Source organism: Myotis brandtii, unplaced genomic scaffold (assembly GCF_000412655.1).
Source record: "Myotis brandtii unplaced genomic scaffold, ASM41265v1 scaffold630, whole genome shotgun sequence".
In the NCBI taxonomy this organism is placed as follows: Eukaryota; Metazoa; Chordata; class Mammalia; order Chiroptera; family Vespertilionidae; genus Myotis; species Myotis brandtii.
In genome coordinates this window covers 152,299-158,091 of record NW_005370412.1, presented here as the reverse complement: position 1 = coordinate 158,091, position 5,793 = coordinate 152,299, and positions in this window count along the sequence as shown.

Below are 5,793 nucleotides of genomic sequence, written 5' to 3'. Positions count from 1 at the left end.
GCGTGGGGCGTTCTGGAACGCGGCTCTGAGAGGTGCCCCCACCCCTCTCTCCTTGGAATCACCCCGTGACAGAATTATCACCCCGTGACAGAATTCTCACCCCAAGGTAGGATTTCTTAGGGTCTTCATACCTTTTCTGGGTGACTGTGAGTCACCCTCCAGGTCATTATGACCTAACAAATGCATGCGCCACCTGCAACTCCACACACCTGAGAGAAAATGGATGTTTACACTCGGAGGCGATAGTACACGGAGACCTCTACTTATTGCCAGAGGAAACCCTAGGGACAAATCCAGCGACCTAGAGTTTCCCCAACTGATTCACATGGTTCCCAAAACAAATGTTTCTTTACATTTTAAACAAGGCGGCCCCTTTCTGCCAAGGATAGGTTAGTCTATTTTCATGTGTCTGTTGTGCTGCTCAAAATTCTCACACACACAAAAGATTATATTATGTAACTGTGAAAAGGGAGGCAAATTTCCAGCTAAAGAGTGATTTAATGTGTGCAAACCATGAACACTTTCACAATAAAAGTCTTCTTAAGATAATATATTTTGGAGAAAAACAGAGACCACTGATTTCTGTTATTTTATTCTCACATTGAGCCAATTGGAATAACTTTTGTTTACTGTCTAGCTGGGAAGCCTTGCCCTGGGGCCCACAGTTCCCACAGCCTTGGGAAAACACCTGCCTTCCTCCTCTCATTTGGAAGGACACTGTGTTAAATTTGGAGTTTATTTTTAGGAAAATATTAGTATTACTATTGTGTTACAAGAGTTCAGGGAATAATTACAACATTCATCATGTTTTGACTCTAAAGGTTTTTCCTCTTGTCAGGAGTTCTGGATTTTGTTTAAAATGATACCTAACTGTATATTTCACTCACCCAAAGTAAAATCTATTACTCTAGCATTTCTCCAAAATGTTTCTTTTTTAAATAAATTGTGGTGGGGTTTTTATTTTTAGGTTCAGAATAATAGATACCACTTGTCCTAGTGGAAAGTTCAAAAACAACTCCCCTCCCATCCCCTGCCTCCCAAAGCAAACAATTGTTAGGAACCTGCTATGTGCTGGGCAATCCATAGATATCAAAGTTATAAAAATAAAAGACAAAATTCCTGTCTTCAGAATCCTAGTGAAGGGTGCCGATGGTCAATAGCTTATTGTGTTTAGTAAGGACCATGAAGTACTGATACATGCTACAACATGGAAGAAACTTGAAAACATGCCAAATTAATGAAATCAGTCACAGAAGCCCACATAACATGTTATTTCATTTACATGAAATGTCCAAAACTGTCAAATCTAAAGAGACAGGAAGCAGATTAGTGGTTGCCTAGGAAAATGTTTTGAGGGGAAATGGAGACTGACTACTAATGGGCCCAGGAGGTCTTTCTGGGGTGATGAGAGTGTACTACAATTGATTGTAGTGATGGTTGTACAATTCTGAGAATAAACTAAAAACCATTGAACCGTATGCTGTAAATGGGTGAATTGTATGCTATATGAATTACACCTTAATTTGAAAAAGTAAAATTTATAGCACATTAGATGGTGGTAAGTGCTAAGGAAAATGATAAAAATATGGAGAGGGGTGAGTAGGGATGGAAGAGTTTTGGAGGGCGGCTGGGGATATAATTTTTATACAGAGTAGGGAGGGTAGGTGACATTTGAGTAAAGAACTAAAGGAGGTAGAGAGGAAAATCTTAGTCTTTGACAGCTGCAAGGGAAGGAAAGTTTTTTCCATCAAGCAGTCATTCCCAAAGGGCAGTTCAGATATAAGGAACACAGATAAATACGGAGTACTCCTTAATACTACTAACATTATTTTCGTATTTCCCTACATGATAAGCATTTAAATAAGGCTCACATTGGTCAAAAAAAACACTAAATGAGTGCATCTGGGGATTTGGGGATACTAGAAGTTTTGTATGGTGGAGATTTGGTTTTTATTGTTATATCTTATTATTATCGTTATATTGTTTTACCGTTTTATTTTTATTGGTAGAGGTGCTAACATAAGCTGTGAAATGTAGTTGTGTTTGTTTTCCCCTCTGGTTTTCTCAGTTGAACAAAATAAATATTAATAAACACTCAAATCAGCAATTTATTCCCAAATACTTTAGTTTTTCTTTCTTAGAACACTCATCTTTTCCTCTTCCTTAACATTTTGACGTTAACTTTGAAACAAATACTATGAATGGTGAGTGCATGGAAAACCAGCTCTCTTGGAAGCATGCACCCCCTCGTTTTACCAGAAGAGGGCACTGGAGAGCTTTTGGGCTGTTTAAGGGCCCCCATCCCAAAGGGCTGGGTGGAGCCTGAAGCATTCCTGCAGGCCTGCCAGCCGCAGCCTCTGACTCAGAAGCAGACAGCACACCACTTTGCTAAAGGACAAGCTCAGACACATTTCTCTAAGGTCTTACACCTCTTTAACCTCAAAATGATGTTCTGCTAAGTCTTCAGACTTTGACAATGTGGACTCACTCCCTGGTCCTTGTTTTGTGTTCTGTTTTAGTTTTTAGCAGTTTTTGGGATAGACACGGGATTTTAATTTCAGTTTACATGACTCACCAGACATGTTTCAGGGCACAAAGATTCTACTAACAAGAGGCAATACAGGGTATGGACAAGGCACACAACCTAAAACCAATGACTATAGGTTTGGTGGTAAAAAGCTAATGGCTCACACACACTCAGATGACAATAGCTAATTAGCCCACGTGTGGAAGAGTGCATAGCATCTAATCGTACAGCAAACATATTTTTTATTTAATTTTTTAAAATTCAGTTTTCAATTATAGTTTACATTCAGTACTATCTTGTTTTAGTTCCAGGCGTACATCATAGTGGTTAGACAATGATATACTTTACAAAGTGATCCCCTCGATATTTCCAGTACCCACCTGGCACCATCCACAGTTATTGCAATATTACTGACCATATTTCCTATGCTGTACTTGAAATGATGTTCGCCATGGGTTTGCCATTCTATGGCCTTTATTATGTTGAGGTATGTTCCCTCTATTCCCACTTAGCTGAGAGTTTTTATCATAACTGGGTACTGGGTTTTATCAAATGCTTTTTCTGTGTCTATTGATATGATTGTATGATTTCTATCCTTTGATTTGTTTATGCGGTGTATCATACTAATTGATTTGCGGATATTGTACCAACCTTGCATCCCAGTAATAAATCCCCCTTGATCAGGGTGTATTTTTAATGTATTGCTGAATTCAGTTTGCTAGTATTTTGTGGAGGATTTTTGCATTTATGTTCATCAGAGATAGTGGCCTATTTTCTTTGTGGTGTCTTTATCTGGTTGTGGAATTAAGATAATGCTGGCCTCATAAAATGAGCTTGGGAGTATTCCCTCATCTGGAATTTCTGGAAGAGATTGAGAATAAGTGTTAGTTCATTGAATGTTTGGTAAAATTCACCTGTGAAGCCATCCAGTCCAGGTATCTGTTTGTCGGGAGTTTTATTTTTGTTTTTGTTTTCTGCATCAATTTTGTTTATTCTAAATGGTTTGTTCAGATTTTCTGTGTCTTCCTGATTTAGTCTTGGAAGATTGTATATTTCTAGGAATTTATCCATTTCTTCCAGATTGTCCAGTTTGTTGGCATATAATGGTTTGTAGTACTTGCTTATAATCCTTTGTATTTCTGTGGTGTCAGTTGTTACTTCTCCTCTCTCACTTCTGACTTTACTTATTTGGATCCTCTCTCTTTTTCCTTGATGAGTCATGTTAAAGGTTTATCAATATTGTTTTGCTTTTTAAAGAACCAGCTCTTGGTTTCATTGATCTTTTGTATTTTTTTTTAGACTTTGTTTATTTCCACTCTGATCTTTATTATTTCCTTTTTTCTCCTCATCACTTTGGGCTTTGTTCATCGTTTATTTGTTGTTGTTTTTCCTAGTTCCTTTAGGTGTACAATCAGATTGTTTACTTGAGATTTTTCTTGTTTCTTGAGGTAGGCCTGTAATGGTATGAATTTCCCTCTTAGGACAGCTTTTGCTGTGTCTCATAGATTTGAGGTTGTTGTGTGTTCATTTTTATTTGTCTCAGGTATCTTTTGATTTCTTCCTTGATCTCATTGTTAAGCCATTCATTGTTTTTTTGTTTTTTGTTTTTTTAAAAATATATTTTATTGATTTTTTACAGAGAGAAAGGGAGAAGGATAGAGAGTTAGAAACATCGATGAGAGAGAAACATCGATCAGCTGCCTCCTGCACACCTCCTACTGGGGATGTGCCCGCAACCAAGGTACATGTCCTTGACCGGAATCGAACCTGGGACCCTTCAGTCCACAGGCTGATGCTCTATCCACTGAGCGAAACCAGTTAGGGCTCATTCATTGTTTAGTAACATATTATTTAGCCTCTATGTATTTGTGTATTTTTCAAGGTTTTTTTTCCCCTTATAATTGATTTCTAGTTTCACACCATTGTGGTCAGAGAAGATGCTTGATATGATTTCAGTCTTCTTACATTTATTGAGACATTGTCCTAATGTGTGCTCTATCCTGGAAAATATTCTGTGTGCACTTGAAAAAGAATGCATATTCTGCTGCTTGGGGTGAAATGCTTTGAAAATATAAATTAAATCCAGCTGGTCTAATGTGTCATTTATGTCTGTGTTTCCTTGTTGATTTTCTGTCCAGAAGGTCTATCCATTGGTGTCAATGGGGCGTTGAAGTCCCCTCCTATGTCTGCATTACTGTCTATCTCTCCCTTTATGTCCATCAGCATTTGCTTTATATATTTAGGTGCTCCTAAGTTGGGTACATAAATGTTTACAATGGTTATAGTCTCTTGTTGAATGGATCACTTTATCATTATGTAATGTCCTTCTTTGTCTTTTACAATAGCCTTTTTTTAAAAGTCTGTTTTGTTTGATGTAAGTATTGCTACCCCCCAACCCACCCACCCCTACAGTCCACACACTATAGGCAATCACACACTAACAAACACAGGCTACATGTACCCCAGAGAAAATGTCATTAGAGCTATTTCAGGCAGTCATACAAATCAGGTCATTCACTTAACAATTACACTAGAACTAGAAATGACCCTGCATTTTTAAAGTATAATAATAAATAGAGAATGATACAGTGGAAAATTTTTAAAATATTTTTTATTGATTTCAGAGTCTTCACATTATTGTTTAGGGTTCCTCGTTGTCTGTAGAAATAGGTCTGAGTATTTTACCATATCCATTGCTTCACATTTCAAAACCCTTAAAAATAAGCAATAATGGAAGGACTCTGACAAAAAATGGCCATATGGTAATGCAGGAAGGCTTCGCCCTGAGTGGCAGGGCTGCCAAATACGCAAAGGCTTGGGCGCTCCACTGACATGTGACGAGCAGAGCTGTGTAACTTGAAGGGACCCCATGGGCTTGGACACTGAGGATATCCACGTCCCGATGGTGACCTAACCCTTACACATTGTCCAGCACCGGAAGTTCAGTGAAGAACCTTTTGTCAAAGACTCTGCCTTTGCTAGATTTTAAAGGCAAGTAAAACAATTCGCTAAACCTATAGCGAAATCATCAGATGATTTTCCAACAAGTAGCCCTACCGCTAAGAGCCTTCTTGGTACCACAAAGGAAGCCAGCACAAATAAGGACAGAGAGAGAGACAGGCAGAGGCCTGATGCAACTATGCCTGAAGCCTAGGCCCACTTCTGGGCTCTTCAGTTATAGGGGCCAATAAACCTCTATGCTTAAAAAAAAAAAAAATAATCAGTAATAGGTAGTTTATATTGTATATATTAGTGAAGCAAAGAGG